The sequence below is a fragment of the Schistocerca americana genome, chromosome 4, assembly GCF_021461395.2.
Source record: "Schistocerca americana isolate TAMUIC-IGC-003095 chromosome 4, iqSchAmer2.1, whole genome shotgun sequence".
In the NCBI taxonomy this organism is placed as follows: domain Eukaryota; kingdom Metazoa; phylum Arthropoda; class Insecta; order Orthoptera; family Acrididae; genus Schistocerca; species Schistocerca americana.
In genome coordinates, this window is record NC_060122.1 from 504,056,494 (window position 1) to 504,077,100 (window position 20,607).

The 20,607-nt window shown below is 44.9% G+C and overlaps 1 long non-coding RNA gene across 1 annotated transcript in view; it reads right to left on the bottom strand.

Moving 5' to 3' along the window:
- Positions 1 to 2,199: 2,199 nt before the first annotated feature.
- LOC124614015 overlaps positions 2,200 to 20,607 on the bottom strand; it is a 96,021-nt gene continuing 77,613 nt past the window's right edge. The window contains exon 3 of the long non-coding RNA XR_006979677.1: positions 2,200 to 2,646. This is a non-coding gene — a long non-coding RNA (uncharacterized LOC124614015). The remainder of the gene's footprint in view (positions 2,647 to 20,607) is intronic.

The window sequence follows — 20,607 nt, forward strand, 5'->3', positions numbered from 1 at the left end:
TCCGCCGATGTCACTCTTTTATTGAGGCTGATGGCCGTCAGTTTCAGCACGTTTTGTAAAATATAGTACAAACAGTACGTTCATTGTGTCAGTGATGGTATTTGCTGTTAATTGTAACCAACTAATGTAAATAAAGAAGTACACATTAATGTGATTTTATTCCTATTATCTCCTTAACTAGCTTCTCCGACCCCAGGCTCCCTACCTCAAATTGTTTAGTCGAGCATTCTCTACGTCCGATTAAATTTTTGCATGCTTTTACGGAAACACCCTATATATCGTAAATACGGGCCTGCTCATAAGTCATGAAAATTAAAGATATAATGCTCAGTGCACAGTTTCGTGAGTATTCTCTTCAGGGGAAATGAGGCACAGAGCAAGTTAGTTATGCATCATTCAGGTGTGTCTTGAAAGTACCGAAGTGGAACATTGACGAGGCTACGGAACAATGGGAGACAGGCTTCCTTCGCACCTGGCAGGTAGCGGCGCGAGGCGCTAATGACGTATTAACAGCAGAGCCAGCTGGCAGGCTGATGATGGAACGAGCGCTCATCTCCCCTTACGTGAAGCGAGCCTGCAATTATTGAACCGAGCTCTCTTGCTGCTATCCATCACCGTCCTGCGCAACTGACGAGAGGCGTACGAACTCGCTGAAGTCAGCAGCACCTCGCCCCGATATTAAAGGGAAGTGTCCTTCCCGTCCTACGGTTTTAAAACTGACCATCCGCCCGCAAATATCGCTAAGATCTCGAACGTCTTCAACCGAAATAAAGTAAACCCAAGGTAGACTGTTGACAATGTTTCGAAGTGTTGTGGAAGTCAAAAGCAGAGAGGTACAACAGTAGAACAGAAGAGAATGAAGAATTCAGCAGTGTTGATTACATTTTCATATCACGGACAGGGAAGGGAGAGTCTATTGAGTAGAATATTTTTAAGAGCGTAGCTAGGATCTGAACTAGGGGAAACTTTTAATTTTGGAGAAGAGACGGGGGGGGGGGGGGGGGGAGGAGGATGAAATAAAGAATAATTTCCTTCAAGCATAAAAATTAAAAATACTGAAAAATTACGTTTATTAATCACCAAACATACAAATATCAAAACTTTATAATACGTACGCACTATCTACACTGTTATTAGCTGATAAAGAATGGTTTGTATGAGATTTGTCGACGGTAATATAAAGTGGTACATCACGGATCCCCAACCCGGTTTTTATCAAAAGTATGGAGACGTTCGTTATTTAACGGATAATAAATTATTAAAATTTTATTCCATTCAGAGATGATCATGATGATGATGATGATCATCATCATCATCATCATCATCATCATCATCATTCCTATGACACATATAGAGAGTGTCCCAGGAGGAATGATCAAGATTGAGGGATCTTACGGGAATGGTCATTCGAAGGAAAAAAGTCTAGCAAATATGGGCTGAAAAATGTATATTTTAAGAACTAGGAGCACTTCACCTTCGATACCACGAAACAAATCTCTTCTACTGCAAGCTTTTGCTTTCCACTTTTTGACATGAGGCAATGTGGACCAAACCAAGAAAAAATTGTCGAGCAAACAAGGGCTCTAAAATGCGTAGCTTAAAAGTTACGAGCACTTGTTCAATAGAAGAGATATTTCACAATGGCAAAGATGAAGTGCCCAAAGCTCTTCAGGCATGCTTTTTAGAGCCCATGTTTACTATCCTTTTTTGCTTCTAATGATCGTTTCGTCGTATCCCTAAATGTTGACCACTCCTCCTGGGACTACATGTATAAATGTCACCTTAAGGCATTTCTTCGCATCTCCTAAACATATGTTGTCAGTTCATGAAAATTCCTGGCTGGAGGCTGGAATGAAAGTACGCGTCTTGCTATCGCATTCTAGTCATGCTCTATGATTGACAAATCAGGGGATGTGGCAGTCCAGTTAAGAATCCGTACATTCAAGGCGTTTATGGTGTAAACTGCAGTGTAGGGTCTTCCATTACCGTGCCGAAATATGCCACTTTTTATGTTGGTCATGAATAGTGTGACAACAGGATTTACCAGTCTTGCCACATACTGGTGACCATTCACTCCCACTTCAATGATTACCATATCAGTCATGTTGTTATATCGAATAGCTCTCCACACCATGATTCGAGAAGCTGGAAAGGTCTTGGTTCCAGAATCGCTGCTTTTGTGACGAGGTGTATGGGTGCGAGATTCGTCGCTGGACACGACAGAGTGGCACTATATGTCCTAGTTGACTGGCTGCACACCATGCAAGTCCTTTTCCAGTGGGATGGCTGGAGCGGTAAAGGGCGCGTAGCAACTCGTGACCTCATCTGAGTTTCTAGTAATATGTTCGCCAGGGATTGTGGTGACACTGCACCTGTAACCTCTCCCCAGATTTCAGCTGTTGTCATCTGTCTGATCGCCAGAGCCAGTCGAGCAATCTTATGGTCTTCTCGTGGCGTAGCTCTTCTGGAAGGGCGTGTGCCTATTCTTCTTGCCACGTTGTTGTTTTTAGACCATCTCGCCACCACTCCTTCTGCAGCCATTGCGCTACAGTCAACTTTGTGTGCGCTCTGACGGTATGACGTTCCAATGTGCCTCATCCCAATGGTTCGATCTTTCTCAGAGTCAGAGTGATGGTGGTAAGTTTCCTGCAGGCAAGCGGATAACGTTCTGTTACATGTGAATACTTCCTATATCAACATTTTAGCAATTCGAGTACTTTAAACATAGCTGCGCTACAGCAACGGTTCCACGTAATCAGATTAAGAGCAGCCGACCAGTTGCAAAGGATAAAGTAATCTTTACCTAGGTTTCAATAGATATAAATCTATCTTCTTCAGAAGACGGCAGTATTACATTAATATGAAGCGATATGTCCTTATCGTTTTTACAAACATCTGCCTAGTTTCATTAGTCAAATAAAACATAGCCCTAAGAACAGGGTTTGTCAGATAAATAAAATAGGTACATGGAAGTTGGAGAGCGCTCTCCAACTTCCATGTACCTATTTTATTTATCTGACAAACCCTGTTCTTAGGGCTATGTTTTATTTGACTAATGAAACTAGGCAGATGTTTGTAAAAACGATAAGGACATATCGCTTCATATTAATGTAATACTGCCGTCTTCTGAAGAAGATAGATTTATATCTATTGAAACCTAGGTAAAGATTACTTTATCCTTTGCAACTGGTCGGCTGCTCTTAATCTGATTATTTTAGCAATTTTTGACATTGACTAGTCACACGAAAAAAAAACATCACTGTCTGAAAATACAAAGTTACAGGAAATGTTTAAAACCAAGAGATATCTGACATTACCAGTTGAAATAACAACAGCGGCAAACGGTGTAATACACTATAAGAAAAAAAGACAGACCACGAAGGAATTATCCGAAGGGGAACAAAATCGGTCAGTGTGTTGTACATGTACAGGCAAATAAGTGATTACAATTTCAGAAAAATAGAGCTGTGTATTCGAGAGAAAGAGCTTCACAAATGCAGCAAGTCAGTAATACATTTGCCCACCTCCGGCTCTTGTGCAAGCGGTTATTCTGTTTCATTAGATAGCCAAAATCCATTGAGTGTTGGATGGTCCAGCCCATATTGCTCCAAACGTTCTCAGTTGGGGAGAGATCAGGCGACCTTGCAGGCCAAAGTAGAGTTTGGCAAGCACAAAGACAAGCAGTAGAAATTCTCACCGCGTGCGGGCGAATACTATCTCGCTGAACTGTAAACCCAGGATGGCTAGCCACGAAGGGCAACAAAACGCGGCAGAGAATACAGTCGACGTACTACTCTGCTGTAAGATTGCCTCGAATGACAACCAAAGGGGTTGTGTCAGGTTGTCGGCCATATGGCAGGCGACATTCCGGTTGGTATACCTCTGCTGTCGGAGGTCTCTAGACACGTCTTCGCTGATCATAGTGCTCATTTCGAAGCGGGACTCATCACTGGAGACACTTCTACTCCAGTCAGTGTGATTAGAGGTCAAATACCACTGCAAACGGGGTTGTTGGTGTACAAGGCTCAATGGCAGTAGGCGCAGGGGGCGCCGTGAACTCAGCCACCTTTCTGTGAGCCGCCTATAAATGACCATTTTGTTTACTGAAGGAGCAATTACACGTCGGACAATGAAAATGATGAATCTGTGGTTCTGAGTGCCTGTCGGACAATTGCTCGAGCCTCCCATTCTGTCGTCTCTCTTGGTCGACCGCTTCCTGCCATGGTTAACCCACTGCCACCAACATCATTGAATTGTGGCGTCGCTCCTACTCAAATGTCGAGCGATTCGCCAATTACTCCAACCAGCTTCATTGATCCCAACTACATGTACTCCAAGTGCTCATATCTGCGTATATTGTTCATGACCAAGTCTGCGAGACATAGTTATTGTCCAACCGAGTACGCGGAACGGAATGAAATTCGCAAAGACTTTATGCCTTGATATCGATATGTCCCCTGTTGACTATCCTTGCCAGCTATGCGATGAAATTGTGCTGCAGCGCCATTCATTCATCCCTCGGCCGTCAAAGTTTACAGTTTTATGTACTCCCTCGATACCTGTATGCACATCAATCTGTGACCAATTTGCTTAACCCCTTCGTGTTGCGCCTTTTTTTCTCTTCTTTTCTTTTCTTCTTATCTTAGAGCGTATTTTTGAAATATCACAGCAAGTGTCTGTGATTGGATTTCCTATTAGCCAATATACGTTGTACGTTCTGGTGCCTTAATTTAACTGATATGCCTGGCTGTGTGGTACAAAATCTACAACAGATTTTAAAGATATTAAAAACATGTTATTATGGTTCGGTAAATTGGAAGACCTAACTGATTAAAATTGGTGAGCAGCCACAAGTCGCATATCACTTTTTCTTTGTTTTGACCTCTTTCATCAACCAACGCGAGCATCTTTAGAAATTGCATTGCGGATGGCGACAGGTTACAAATATCGAGTTGTGTGTAGCGCCGCCGGCATACGTTCGAACACACTTAAAATATGACGGCGATAAGAATTTAGTGCACGTGCTACTCTTCCATTGTCATTGATTAAGGGACTGGGAAAATTCCTTGCAAAATCGCGAGCTGTCTTTTCATATGCAAACTGGATCCTCCACACACTGGAGAATTCTTTCGCTGGAGGGGAAAACGGTGTCAAAGGTCAGTGTCTAGGGCGAGGAAGGAGAGGTGGGTGGGGAAGTATTGGGGCACTTCCTATCGATTCTTTCACTGGAAGGGGATACGCCAAAGCTGCTTAGCAGGTTCCATCGATCGCAGCTTCCAGTACATTACATGGAATTGGGCCTCAACAGCTTGGACACTGCTCGCAAGGGAAAGGCACACTATTTATTGATTTTAGGTGTTGAGCACACCTCCTTCGGTGCTGTTATCTATTAATTCGGATTTTTCAAAAGCTCTGAAACCGAGCAGGATATCTGCCCCTTCTCTAGAGCTAACACGATTTTATGTGACCAAACTATCGCCCACCTTCAAATCATGAAACTCCAGTCTTAGTTCCCTGAGATCGTTTACAACTGTTCAGCGACAGTTTAAACAGCCCAGACTATATATAGCAAAAGCTTTGGTGGTTGTTGATGCTTTTAATTTATCTGTTATTCCCATAGACCACATTGTCACTGATGAGGAGTCGAATTCTTAGTTCTCTTTTTCCAGTTAAGGTAAGTCTCAGGGCTAACAACCGCTGGAACTGCATATGACGAAAACAGCGTGAGCCAAGAAGCCATTTCCAAGCATGTTTGCAGACAAGCACGTCCATGGGCGTCATCACGTGAAACTGTTACACACGTTAATGTTAATTGATGCTCAGACTGTGTCACGTGATGTGGCCATCACGTAACGAAATAGACGTTAATTGAAACTGTTGGAGGGGTACACTGTGCATGCAATGGTGCAGATCACATTTCTAGCGTTCATGGCTAACTTAACGAATATTTCCTCGTCTCTTCTTCACTGACATTTTTCAGACGTTTCACTCAATTTGTATGTTTTTGTTTTCATTTTTTCTTCACTTTCAGAATCACGTTTATACAATCACGTACAGTTTCTTATTACGTAAACTGAAGGGAAAAGGGCGGGGGGAAAAAGGAAACGAAAGTGAAGGAACTTATGAGCTGCATCGGGGGTTTGTGCGGAATCAGCGGCGACGAGTGAAAATGTGTGCGGGACCGGGACTCGAACCTGGGATCTCCTGCTTGCTAGGAAGTTGCATTAACCGCTGCGCACGTGAATACAGTGTTTATCGCAAATGCTCGCACTATTTCGGGAGGCTCTCCGGCCGACTTATATTCCCACCTAGCGCCACCTATCCTCAGTCCTCCTCCATGTGCTCCATGCTCGCTAGTTTTAGATTTCCACTGGAGGTCGAACGTAAATGTGCACCTGCACTGAAGGCTGTGGATTCATTGCCTATCGAGACGAATCAGTTTTATGAATGCATGCTGTCTGTGCTTTCGGACATGTCCACAAGAGCAGACACCACGCATTTATATAAAATACAATTTCTATTTGTGTGTCTGAAATCCATTTAGAATATTTTTTACCAGAGAAACATAGTTGCCGAACTTCCCTGAAGGGATAGCAGCTGCAGGATGGACGTATGTAACGTTAAAGCATATTACAGTCATAGTAATGTATCATAAATTCTGAAATAGATTGGTCCAAATTAAAAAACATGTCAAATACAAAGAATTTCCTGGTGCTTACGTCGAACGGTTCAAATGGCTCTGAGCACTATGGGACTTAACTTCTGAGGTCATCAGTCCCCTAGACTTAGACCTACTTAAACCAAACCAACCTAAGGACATACACACATCCATGCCCGAGGCAGGATTCGAACCTGCGACCGTAGCGGTAGCGCGGTTCCAGACTGAAGCGCCTAGAACCGGTCGGCCACCACGGCCGGCTACGTCGAACGTTCAGAGTGTTAACAGAACTGAATATTAATATGAAACACGAATATGCAGGTGCCTTGGAAAAGTTCTTACGTTGTTCTTGCATCTATTACGTAAATACTACGATTTTTAAAGCCTAGATGGATAGAGAAATAAGTACCAAGCACGTACGATAGTGGAAAAACATTTGAAGAAAAATTAGATTGACAGTTGGCGGAGAGGTGAGATAGTTCACAGATATCTTGTTATATCTATATCCACATACTCTGCAATCCACCGTATGGTGCGTGGTGGAGGGTACCCTATACCACTATTAGTCCTTTCCTTTCCTGTTCTACTCACAAATAGGCCGAGGGGAAAACGACTGTCTGTATGCCTCCATATGAGCCCTGATTTCTCGTATCTTATCTTCGTGGTCCTTAGGCGAAATGTATGTTGGCAGCAGTAGATTCGTTTTTCAGTCAGCTTCAGATGTCGGTTCTTTAAATTTTCTCAATAGTGTTTCTCGAAAGGAACGTCGCCTTTCCTCCAAGGATTCTGATTTGAGTTCCCGAAGCATCTCCGTAACGCTTACGTGTTGTTCGAGCCTACCGGTAACAATTCTAGCAGCCCACCTCTGGATTGCTTCAATGTTTTCCTTCAATCCGGCCTGGTTTTTACCATGACACAAACATGTTCTACCTGCACAAAATTATCTGGATACTCCTGTGTAACGTGGAATTTACCACTAAGTGTTACGATAGGTGGACGTGGTAATGTGAAAGAAGGCGGGAAGTATTACGTTGTCAGCTGAAAAAAATTAACAGTAGAATAGGACGATCAGGAGAGCTCAGTGGCTTCGAACATAGACTGGTCATTGGATATCACCTGAGTAGCAGATCTCTTCTAACTGCGAAAGTCGACTGTTGGCGATGTGATTGCGAAGCGGAATCGCGGAAAAAGAACAACAGCTGAATTCAGAGTAGGCACACCTCGTCTACTGACGGCCAGGGTTCGTCGAGCATCGCAGAGAGTGGTTCTAAAAAAATTGATGAAATAAGCCGAAGCGGAAGGAATCATTCATAATTTCCGAAGTGCTAGCAGCAATCTAGTTAGCGCGATGACTGTGCGTAAGGAGATAAAGAATGAGGTAGAACGGTAAACCGTACAGTATTGCGGTCAGTGCTAAGCGATGCTTAAGGTGGTGTAAAGAGCGATGTCACTAGGCAGAGGATGACTAGAAACGAGTGATTTGGAGTGACGAGTCACGCTATAAGCTGTGGACATCTAATGTAAGCGTTTGGCTACGGTGAATGCCTAGAGGACATTACCTACCGTCATGTGTAGCATCAACAGAGAAATACGGAGGTGGTGGCGTTATGGTACAAGGGAGTCCTTCATGGTTACCGTTCGGTCCCATTACTCCGCTTAAGAACCGTTAAGTACTGTGTACAGTAAAGGAAAAACAGGGAAATAATAAATGTTTGTATCGGCATGGCAATGTACGCTGGTATAAAGCAGCATTTGTGAAGCACTGGTTTGCCGTCAGTGACATACCTGAAATGGACTGGCCCACCCAGAGTCACGACATGAATCCAATGGAGCACCTTTGCAATTAGTTAGATCGTCGACTTGGCTCGAGATGTCAGTGTCCAATGTCACATTTTCTGGTTTCAGCTCTTGAGGAGTCCGCCCCCGATAGCTGCGTGGTCAGTGTGACAGAAAGTCAATCCTAAGGGCCCGGGTTCGATTCCCGGCTGGGTCGGAGATTTTCTCCGCTCAGGGACTGGGTGTTGTGTTGTCCTAATCATCATCATCATTTCATCCCCATCGACGCGCAAGTCGCCGAAGTGGCGTCAAATCGAAAGACTTGCACCCGGCGAACGATCTAACCGACGGGAGGCCCTAGTCACACAACATTATTATTAGCTCTCGAGGAAGAATGACTGTCATTCTTCCACGGACATTCCCCAACAGCCAAGCCTTCACAGAGGCGAAGGGAGGCTACACCTCATACTAGTGTTTACTAATAGGCGTCCAGATACTTTTGATCATGTAGCCTGTACGAAACGAGATAAGTCCGCTAGCATCTGCAGATCGAGTGGGGTCATAACACGATGGACTTGTATTCAGACGACCGCGATTCATCCCCATCAGGCTACCGGCATTTAGGTTTTCGTAGTTCCCATAAATAGCTTGAGTCAGTTGCCGAGACAGTGCCTTCAAAAGGAAACAGCCAGTTTCCTTCTTCGTGCTCCGTCTCTAACAACCCAGTTCTCTACGAGAACGCTAAACCTCATCTTCCTCCCATTTGCAGATCGTACACTAAAGCCTTAAAAACGTGGCACATGACTAAGGCGGTAAGAGGTGACCTTCTGCTGGGTACATGGACACATGGGCAACGAGGAGAGGGAGGAAAGAGACAGATCAGCGAAAGCAGCCTGACATGAAAATACCGTAGTTCCCCGTAAGGTCCCTGCACAGTGTCGTGGGTAAAACAGAAAGTGATGGCTGAGATGGAAAGCCAGTGCCCAATAACAATCTGAGGTCTGTCAAACCAACTATTCGACGACGGCATACTTTCTTTGCACTTCGCATCTGACTGTGCCCAGTAACGCATGCACAGTGTCGTGGTTAAAACAGAAAGTTATGGCTGAGATGGAAAGCCAGTGCCCAATAACAATCTGAGGTCTGTCAAACCAACTATTCGACGACGGCATACTTTCTTTGTACTTAGCATCTGACTGTGCCCGGTGACGCATGCCTACGTCTTGTACCATGAAGACCCGTTGGAATGCTGTGTTTTTGGCATCTCACTTACAGTGCACCGTGTTTTGAAGTCGTGTGTTTTGTATGCTGATACGAGGACAGCCTTTGATCTACCGAAGGACTTACCCTCAATTTTAGGCGATGAGGAGACAATAACAAGACAACTGTTGACATTTAGTGTGACTTCAGGACCCCTGCCTCATTTAACTGGACAAAGTTTATATGTGTATTTTGGGTGGCTGGTTCGTCCGATTACTTCCACGATCAATCAGCTCTGTTTGATTAATACTGTTAACATATGACTATGACGTGAAGAGAGATACTGGAGAATCTACTCTACCGGATAAAAATGCAATGCGCTCAAAACAGGTCATTTTGTTGAGAAGTGAGGTGACAGGTAATTCATCATTCTAGCAGCTACGACAGCAAATATAGACCAAGTGAAACAAACATATTACAGTAAACGGTGCCAATACAGTCGTATCAATATACAGGGCCCTTTGGAGGCAACGCAGGCGTGAATTCTCGAATACAAACGATCATAAAAATAGATTTCCCAGGTATCTTGCAACTCTTGTTACAATTCGGCAACGATTCTTGCTGGCCCTGAAGAACGAATAAACTCCCACTTCGTCTTCTCCCATACGTGTTCAGTTGGTGAGTTACGGTGATCCCGCTCGCCAGGGCAGTTGTACACCTCGAAGAACATGTTGCGTCGGAACAGCTGTGTTTGGATGTGCATTGTCCTGCTAAAAAAGCACATCGTGTTGTCGAAGAGATGGCAGTGGCACGGGGATAACAGCCTGTGCAAGGCAGCAAGCGGCAAGCGCTGGTTAGTTTACCCTTCAGAAACACCATGTGTGACGGCGAGTTGTATCTGATGCCCTCCAGCCCCTCGGCCGAAACCACCCCCTCTCTCCACGCTGTGTGTAGGGGGCACTCCGGAACAGGTGCTCTCCAGGCCTACGCCATGTACCCGTATGTCCATCACTCGCATACAAACGTGACGTACTCTCATCACTGGGGACAACAGTGCGCCATTCCACTCTCCAGTCAACTGTTTCACGCCACCAGAGTAGCCATGCTTGGCGGTGTCGTGGTGGTCCTGGTGTCAATGGTAGCCTGGCCAGAGGCACACGTGATCTTAGTCCTGCTGCAATCAGGCAGTTTCCATTGGTATCCGATAACACAGGATTTCTTCCCTATATTATGTTGAGTCAGTCAACACTCTTCGCACCATGCGTGTATTTTGACGTGCATCTGTACTAAGCCGACGTCCAGATCCTGGTCTACAGTTGTGGAAAAGTTCCACAGACCACTGTCGAAAGCAGCGACACACCAGTGATACACTGTGTTCAACATGTGCAGCAATCCGTCAATAGGTTCATCCAGTTTCCCATAGGGTGACTACGCGATCCTGTTCAAATGACTGAAGCTGTTCAACAGGAGTACGTACTTGTCGGTGGGACATGGTTGCACCCTAGAATGAATGTTAATCACATGTTCACCTCTATGCTCGGTCACTTCTATGCTCCGTCAGATGACTGGATGTTCGTGTTGTCATCATTTCATCATCATTCATGAAAGTGGCGAGATTGGACTGAACGGAGGTTGGGAATTTGTACGGGAGCTGATAACCGCGCAGTTGAGCGCGCCACAAACCAATCATCATCATAATCATCATCATCATCTAAGCTCAGCACAGCTACTGCCTGTAGAGTCAGAAAAGAGAGCTCACAGAGAGGACTCCACAGTTCCTTCGATAGTTGATAACTGTGACAAATGAATCACTACGAACCCTCAATATGTACCGGATCTTTATAATTAAAGAGCAGCTCCCTGCGGGGATCCAGTGCAGGCTGTAACTAACGTATGGCAGCGAAACTTGATAGATATGCTAATCCGCTAATGCGGAACCGATTTACGCAGAAAAAAATTGATTCCAATTTTGCCCACCAGGAGCAAATCTGGCGAAGTGAATACAAGAAAGATGTTTAGAAATGTTTGCATATACACTCCTGGAAAAGGAAAAAAGAACACATTGACACCGGTGTGTCAGACCCACCATACTTGCTCCGGACACTGCGAGAGGGCTGTACAAGCAATGATCACACGCACGGCACAGCGGACACACCAGGAACCGCAGTGTTGGCCGTCGAATGGCGCTAGCTGCGCAGCATTTGTGCACCGCCGCCGTCAGTGTCAGCCAGTTTGCCGTGGCATACGGAGCTCCATCGCAGTCTTTAACACTGGTAGCATTCCGCGACAGCGTGGACGTGAACCGTATGTGCAGTTGACGGACTTTGAGCGAGGGCGTATAGTGGGCATGCGGGAGGCCGGGTGGACGTACCGCCGAATTGCTCAACACGTGGGGCGTGAGGTCTCCACAGTACATCGATGTTGTCGCCAGTGGTCGGCGGAAGGTGCACGTGCCCGTCGACCTGGGACCGGACCGCAGCGACGCACGGATGCACGCCAAGACCGTAGGATCCTACGCAGTGCCGTAGGGGGACCGCACCGCCACTTCCCAGCAAATTAGGGACACTGTTGCTCCTGGGGTATCGGCGAGGACCATTCGCAACCGTCTCCATGAAGCTGGGCTACGGTCCCGCACACCGTTAGGCCGTCTTCCGCTCACGCCCCAACATCGTGCAGCCCGCCTCCAGTGGTGTCGCGACAGGCGTGAATGGAGGGACGAATGGAGACGTGTCGTCTTCAGCGATGAGAGTCGCTTCTGCCTTGGTGCCAATGATGGTCGTATGCGTGTTTGGCGCCGTGCAGGTGAGCGCCACAATCAGGACTGCATACGACCGAGGCACACAGAGCCAACACCCGGCATCATGGTGTGGGGAGCGATCTCCTACACTGGCCGTACACCACTGGTGATCGTCGAGGGGACACTGAATAGTGCACGGTACATCCAAGCCGTCATCGAACCCATCATTCTACCATTCCTAGACCAGCAAGGGAACTTGCTGTTCCAACAGGACAATGCACGTCCGCATGTATCCCGTGCCACCCAACGTGCTCTAGAAGGTGTAAGTCAACTACCCTGGCCAGCAAGATCTCCGGATCTGTCCCCCATTGAGCATGTTTGGGACTGGATGAAGCGTCGTCTCACGCGGTCTGCACGTCCAGCACGAACGCTGGTCCAACTGAGGCGCCAGGTGGAAATGGCATGGCAAGCCGTTCCACAGGACTACATCCAGCATCTCTACGATCGTCTCCATGGGAGAATAGCAGCCTGCATTGCTGCGAAAGGTGGATATACACTGTACTAGTGCCGACATTGTGCATGCTCTGTTGCCTGTGTCTATGTCTATGTCAGTGCGATCATGTGATGTATCTGACCCCAGGAATGTGTCAATAAAGTTTCCCCTTCCTGGGACAATGAATTCACGGTGTTCTTATTTCAATTTCCAGGAGTGTATAATGGGTTAGGAGTCGGACGTGGGCAGAAAAGGTCAAATAAATGAGAAAGGTATAATGTTGATTTTATTATTAACCATCTTACATGAAAACAGCGGATCCACTAATTTGCTCTCTTCCAAAGCAGAAATCACGTGCTGTGCAAGGAGGTCTCAATAACGTGCAGAGATCACGGTAAACAGGTCCTTTGCGTGCATTCTCCGCAAAGAAGAACTGACAGAGAATAAAGATGCTTGTGAATCCACACCAAACAGTCACACAAGGCGAGCGCAATGGCTCTTCGTGCACAACACGAGGCTTAACTCTACCTCACATTCGGTAGCTCTGTGTATTCACTGTATCCTGTAGTGTAAAATGCGACTCGTCACTCAACAGAATATTGCCCAGCCACAGGTCATCAGCTTCGGTCCGTGCCAGAAACCGAAGAGCAAATTGAGAACGTAGCTGCACTCTTTATCTTGTAGTGGTACCAATGTAATATAAACAATAAAACTTTTTGTACTGTCGACGACGGGAGGGATAATTGTCGCTAGTACTACCCGGGGCATGTACTGCATGATCAGTTACAGCTGTAACACACCGGTATTTTGGTCAAATTATTAATTAAAATCCATCATTTATGTTAATTAATACAGATATGTTATATCAAGAGAGATGGATGGTTAGGAGAGCTGTCACTTTATTAACGCAAAAGGTTGATACTGGCTACTTGCTCCCTAACACAATAAAATTGCATACTCTGGGACAATTAAATTTTTCGCTGACCGTAGCAACGCAGAGACAAGGAGGGTTCCTAAGGGCTGTGGACAACAAAGGGCTGCCAGTGAGAGCCGTCCCAGTGAAGCCGTACCAGGGCGAGGTTACAGTTACACACTGAAGCGCCAAACGAACTAGTATAGAAATGCGTATTCAAATACAGCGATATGTTAACAGGCGGAAGACGGCGCTGCGGTCGGCAACGTCAACATAAGACAACAAGTCTCTGGCGCAGTTGTTAGATCGGTTACTGCTGCTACAATTACAGGTTATCAAGATTTAAGTGAATTTGAACGTAGTGTTAAAGTCGGCACACGAGCGATGGGACACAGCATCTCCGAGGTAGCGATGAAGTGAGGATTTTCTCATACGATCATTTCACGAGTGTATCGTGAATGTCAGGAATCCGGTAAAACATCAAATCTACGACATCGCTGCGGCCGGATAAAGATCTTGCAAGAACCGGACCAACTACGACTGAAGAGAATCGTTCAAAGTGACAGAAGTGCAACCCTTCCGCAAATTACTGCGGATTTCAATGCTTGGCCATCAACAAGTGTCAGCGTCCGAAACGTTCAACTAAACATCATCGATAGGGGCTTTCAGAGCCGAAGGTCTACTCGTGTACGCTTGATGACTGCACGACATAAAGGCTTACGCCTCGCCTGGGCCCGTCAATGCAGACATTGGACTGTTGATGACTGGAAACATGTTGCCTGGTCGGACGAGTCTCGTTTCTGATTCTATCCAGCGGATGGACGTGTACGGGTATGGAGAAAACCGCATGAATCCATGGACCTTGCATGTCAGCATGGGACTGTTCAACCTGGTGGAGGCTCTCTAATGGTGTGGGGCAAGTGCAGTTGGATTGATATGGAACCCCTGATAGGTCTAGATACGACTCTGACACGTGACACGTACGTAAGCATCTTGTCGGATCACCTGCATCCATTCATGTCCATTGTGCTTTCCGACGGACTTGGGCAATTCCAGCAGGATAATGCGACACCTCACGTGTCCAGAATTGTTACAGATTGGCTCCAGGGACACTGTTCTGAGTTTAAATACTTCCGCTGGCCACCAAAACCCCCAGACATGAACGTTATTGAGCATATCTAGGATGCCTTGCAACGTGCTGTTCATAAGGGATCTCCAACCCCTCGTACTGTTACGGATTTATGGACAGTCCAGCAGGATTTACGGTGTCAGTTCCCGCCTGCATTACATCAGACAATAGTTGAGTCCATGCCACATCGTGTTGCGGCACTTCTACGTGCTCGCGAGGGTCCTACACGATATTAGGCAGGTGTACCAGTGTCTTTGGTTCTTCAGTGTAGCTCAGTGACCGTGTAGTCGTTGGCCGTTTCGCTCCAAAGTGAGGTTGTGAAACGATGCCATTGGTCGGAGGTTTGAGCATGCATTCGCTTGAATCTTTCGAGAAACATCTAGAAGGTTCTGGAAGCGCTGTATAGGATGGTGAGCGGTTTCACATCCTGCAAGAGTGGGAGGAAATTGCTTCGAATGGACAGCTTTGCTCAAAACGGATACTAGAGTGATGGAGGAAGCTCGGAAGCAAGAGGAGGAGAGCTGCTTTGAGACGTTCCTGGCAACGTATCCAGAGACTAGTCCCTGTCTTACGCAATACAGTGCTGATTGCACTACTTGAAGAACGAGCAGTTTGTTCCCTGTAGATAGAAAGGAATAGGTTGGTACTTTATTGAGGCGCTGTTAGTATTGACAAGTGCTCATTTACGCTCACGCACCACACACAATGCTGCTCATGGTCAGAGTAGGCAAGTAGACTGCAGAGTCTCGTAAACGATTGCGATAACTATCTTCAGCCATAGAAGTCTTCGGACATAATAAGGCGTTCGTTTTTGTTCTCTGGACGCCACGCTGCATCTCCACGGCGCCGTCAGTCTTCTGCGACGCGGAAGATCCACACTCTGGTGATCACTTGGGTCATATTTGCGCATCGAGCTAATACAGGGAACAATAAAGTTAAATACTTACAGTTCCACTTGTTCGTCTCTCTGAGTTGCCTGCGCCAGCGTAGGTGGTGTTCAGAACCAGCAGAGGGATTAACAGTATCAACCTTTTTTCTTAACGAACATAGCAGGGGACTCGTTCAGACAGCTGGGAGTTGTGTCAGTCTTGGATACGATAAATCGTAGGACTTATATATTTGGTGGGATTCCAAGTTGTCCTTTTTTCACTTTCCTTTTTATTTTATGATCAAACATTTATTAACTGAATCCTCCTTTGCTTATTTAACTAGGATCAGTCCCTATACTCATCCTGCATACATTAGATAAGGAGTAGATGTATAGGAAATGGTCAATTAAATTAATGTTTTATGCCAAGAATATCTCATTGTTGCGAAAAACAGAGCCAGAGTCAGACAGCGATCAATCCACTGCTAATACCACGGACGGCATCTTGCACAGTAACAGCAACCACGACAATAAGTTTCAGTATGACAGAACGCACGCCACTTCCAGGTGACACACCAAATTCACTTGTGTCTTCGAATTTCATTATCATCTCCTTTAAAACATTTAATGACAAATGGGTATCTCCTCAGGCCTTTCACACGGCAGTACTCTCTCTACGGAGCACTAATTGCTGCTGTTTACGTGAAACAGTTTCACTCACAGCTCTCTTCTCTATAGCCATACTGTTCACTCACGCTATGGCTTGTTAGATCACAGTGTGGATGTCATACTGTCATATGAACGGAGTACAGCGCCAAATTTTCACCTGGTGGCCAAAATTGGAACTACGTTTTTCCACCGTAAGTCGGTTGCGCATTAACACATTAGCATTTCTACCAAGCTTCTCTGCCACACGATAATTACAGACCACATTAGACCTCTGTGAGTAACTGCATTTTATTTATAATGGCCTGGTACATACAAGTATTATATCCTGAAGCCACTAAACACAATAATCGAGGGTGTAGAACTTTTTCGACAGTGTATGTGAAATTTTTTATCACTATCTATAGTTTCATGACCTTCGCTTTTCATTTTAACAAGACTGACTACTCATACAAAAGTAGCAGGATCTTGAGAAAGGGCTCTGATGACCAGGCGCCCGACAGTTTTTGTTCCACCTATCCGTCCAGCTACTTGTTGCCTAACTAATCGACATGCTAACCGGTCGAGCTGCGTTTAGCCCCGGATGTACGATACTTCCGAACCGGGGCAAAAAATTAATAGTGCCTCCTCCCCCGCCACCCCCCCCCCCCCTTCTTCCCCGATCGTTTGAGATAGGACTCAAAATTTTTAAAAAATCAATTTCTTAAAAATATGTTCATTTCGTAGCACACATCTTTCTGAAGAGTTTGATGTATAATACATATATGTTCGAGTAAATGTAAAACATGTTATTTGGTGTTAAGTGTAGCGAAGTGCAGTGCCACGCCTCTTCACACAGCATTATTCTATCGCACATCACTGCACTTCGTCCTGTGGAATTCAAAAGTGTGTGTTTTGTCATGGAAGCCATCAGTTAGGACAGTGAAAATTAAAATGTTCTGCTCCCAGTCGGCTGGTTTGATATCCTATCCCCCTCGCCCCTTAAAAACTCGCAATTAATGCTGGGTGGTATTATTTGTGACCAGGAGAATAAGAACTCGCCAGAAAACATGCGCTCTTTACTGCCTATCAGCTAATAGCTTTCTCCTTAGTATCACATAAAATTAACAACAGGGAACATAAAGCCATTAAAGACAAATCACAAGCAAGACCTTACACAATTCTTCAGTCTAAGGTCCCAGTAGTATTTTCTCTCTAATCTTGTTACAGCTTTCCTATCTGTGAAAGAATCTATTTACCTCATCAAAGTTCGTCAAACGTTTTGCTACATGAAAAATCAAAATGTCATAACAAGTACCGAAAAAGCTGTTAGCCGGCCGTGGTGGCCGAGCGATTCTAGGCGCTTCAGTCCGGAACCGCGCCGTTTTATGTTACGAAATAGTTTCACATTTCATTCATATGCTCCAATTTCTCAAGCATGAGAAAGTAATAGTAAGAAATTTTTACATGAATTTGGAATTGTCATATTCTGCTATATAATTTATGTGATGTCCCCCTTTCTTCTTCTTCCTCGCTCCAACAAACAATCTCACTATCATGCCTGAATCACGGGTTTAGTTATCCCGCATTTATTCTTCAGTTACGCATTATTACGTGCTCGTACAACGCGTTTCCGCGCTATCCCAAGAATATATGGCCGCTAATCCAACAAACAATCTCACTATCATGCCTGAATCACGGGTTTAGTTGTTGTTGTTGTTGTGGTCTTCAGTCCTGAGACTGGTTTGATGCAGCTCTCCATGCTACTCTATCCTGTGCAAGCTTTTTCATCTCCCAGTACCTACTGCAACCTACATCCTTCTGAATCTGCTTAGTGTATTCATCTCTTGGTCTCCCTCTACGATTTTTACCCTCCACGCTGCCCTCCAATACTAAATTGGTGATCCCTCGATGCCTCAGAACATGTCCTACCAACCGATCCCTTCTTCTGGTCAAGTTGTGCCACAAACTTCTCTTCTCCCCAATCCTATTCAATACTTCCTCATTAGTTATGTGATCTACCCATCTAATCTTCAGCATTCTTCTGTAGCACCACATTTCGAAAGCTTCTATTCTCTTCTTGTCCAAACTATTTATCGTCCATGTTTCACTTCCATACATGGCTACACTCCATACAAATACTTTCAGAAATGACTTCCTGACACTTAAATCAATACTGGATGTTAACAAATTTCTCTTCTTCAGAAACGCTTTCCTTGCCATTGCCAGCCTACATTTTATATCCTCTCTACTTCGACCATCATCAGTTATTTTGCTCCCCAAATAGCAAAACTCCTTTACTACTTTAAGTGCCTCATTTCCTAATCTAATTCCCTCAGCATCACCCGACTTAATTAGACTACATTCCATTATCCTTGTTTTGCTTTTGTTGATGTTCATCTTATATCCTCCTTTCAAGACACTGTCCATTCCATTCAACTGCTCTTCCAAGTCCTTTGCTGTCCCCGACAGAATTACAATGTCATCGGCGAACCTCAAAGTTTTTATTTCTTCTCCATGAATTTTAATACCTACTCCGATTTTTTCTTTTGTTTCCTTCACTGCTTGCTCAATATACAGATTGAACAACATCGGGGAGAGGCTACAACCCTGTCTTACTCCCTTCCCAACCACTGCTTCCCTTTCATGTCCCTCGACTCTTATAACTGCCATCTGGTTTCTGTACAAATTGTAAATAGCCTTTCGCTCCCTGTATTTTACCCCTGCCACCTTTAGAATTTGAAAGAGAGTATTCCAGTCAACATTGTCAAAAGCTTTCTCTAAGTCTACAAATGCTAGAAATGTAGGTTTGCCTTTCCTTAATCTTTCTTCTAAGATAAGTCGTAAGGTCAGTATTGCCTCACGTGTTCCAGTGTTTCTACGGAATCCAAACTGATCTTCCCCGAGGTTGGCTTCTACTAGTTTTTCCATTCGTCTGTAAAGAATTCGTGTTAGTATTTTGCAGCTGTGACTTATTAAGCTGATAGTTCGGTAATTTTCCCATCTGTCAACACCTGCTTTCTTTGGGATTGGAATTATTATATTCTTCTTGAAGTCTGAGGGTATTTCGCCTGTTTCATACATCTTGCTCACCAGATGGTAGAGTTTTGTCAGGACTGGCTCTCCCACGGCCGTCAGTAGTTCCAATGGAATATTGTCTACTCCGGGGGCCTTGTTTCGACTCAGGTCTTTCAGTGCTCTGTCAAACTCTTCACGCAGTATCGTATCTCCTATTTAATCTTCATCTACATTCTCTTCCATTTCCATAATATTGTCCTCAAGTACATCGCCCTTGTATAGACTCTCTATATACTCCTTCCACCTTTCTGCTTTCCCTTCTTTGCTTAGAACTGGGTTTCCATCTGAGCTCTTGATATTCATACAAGTCGTTCTCTTATCTCCAAAGGTCTCTTTAATTTTCCTGTAGGCGGTATCTATCTTACCCCTAGTGAGATAGGCCTCTACATCCTTACATTTGTCCTCTAGCCATCCCTGCTTAGCCATTTTGCACTTCCTGTCGATCTCATTTTTGAGACGTTTGTATTCCTTTTTGCCTGTTTCACTTACTGCATTTTTATATTTTCTCCTTTCATCAATTAAATTCAGTATTTCTTCTGTTACCCAAGGATTTCTACTAGCCCTCGTCTTTTTACCTACTTGATCCTCTGCTGCCTTCACTACTCCATCCCTCAAAGCTGCCCATTCTTCTTCTACTGTATTTATTTCCCCCATTCCTGTCAATTGCTCCCTTATGCTCTCCCTGAATCTCTGTACAACCTCTGGTTCTTTTAGTTTATCCAGGTCCCATCTCCTTAAATTCCCACCTTTTTGCAGTTTCTTCAGTTTTAATCTACAGGTCATAACCAATAGATTGTGGTCAGAATCCACATCTGCCCCTGGAAATGTCTTACAATTTAAAACCTGGTTCCTAAATCTCTGTCTTACCATTATATAATCTATCTGATACCTTTTAGTTATCCCGCATTTATTCTTCAGTTACGCATTATTACGTGCTCGTACAACGCGTTTCCGCGCTATCCCAAGAATATATGGCCGCTAATCATTCGCACACTGAATCAGCCACATGAATGCCCGGGATGGACATTGAGCTCCTGTAGACATAATATCCTTTCAAGCGTGTACAGAGATGGACATTCAGCTCCTGTAGACATAATATCCTTCCAAGCG